General features: G+C 40.1%; 1 protein-coding gene across 3 annotated transcripts in view; it reads left to right on the top strand.

The window, feature by feature from the left end:
• LOC137306628 (gamma-secretase subunit APH-1A-like) overlaps window positions 1-431 on the top strand; it is a 14,140-nt gene extending 13,709 nt beyond the window's left edge. For all 3 annotated transcript variants that reach the window (XM_067975942.1, XM_067975941.1, XM_067975943.1), the window contains exon 7: window positions 1-431. This exon is cut by the window's left edge and continues 1,352 nt beyond it. The gene's annotated coding sequence lies outside the window, so the exon portion shown is untranslated.

The raw sequence follows: 431 nt of genomic DNA, 5'->3' as shown, positions 1-431 counted from the left end.
CTCCCAGGTGCAAGGAGATCCTACCCAAGGGCAGGGTTAGGTCACATTGCAGACACAAGTAGTGAGCTGCCCTCTCTGGCAGTACAAAGGGCCTAAATTCAAGATGGCTGACCAGCCGTCTGTCACTTCAAAGTAATTTGTTGTATGTATTGAGCGAGAGTGTGGCAGAGAGTTGATCAAACCTTCTATGAGGCCTATATAAAAAAATATAATCCATCCCACAATCAGACCATAAAAAAGGTCCTTTTTGGACTGCAATGATCAACTGCCTTACCGCACATTTCAATATGGCAGGAGAGGTGATGCATATTTACCTGAATAATGTGGGTCTTGTAACAAGATGATTTGATTCTGTGTGTCGAAGTGCACATATATTCTTGAAAGAGCATTAATATTTCATTTAAAATACATCTTCTACAATATTTTAGTTA

The sequence above is a fragment of the Heptranchias perlo genome, chromosome 44, assembly GCF_035084215.1.
Source record: "Heptranchias perlo isolate sHepPer1 chromosome 44, sHepPer1.hap1, whole genome shotgun sequence".
Lineage (NCBI taxonomy): Eukaryota > Metazoa > Chordata > Chondrichthyes > Hexanchiformes > Hexanchidae > Heptranchias > Heptranchias perlo.
Note: the sequence above shows the minus strand (reverse complement) of the source record. Positions and strands in the feature narration are given on the sequence as shown.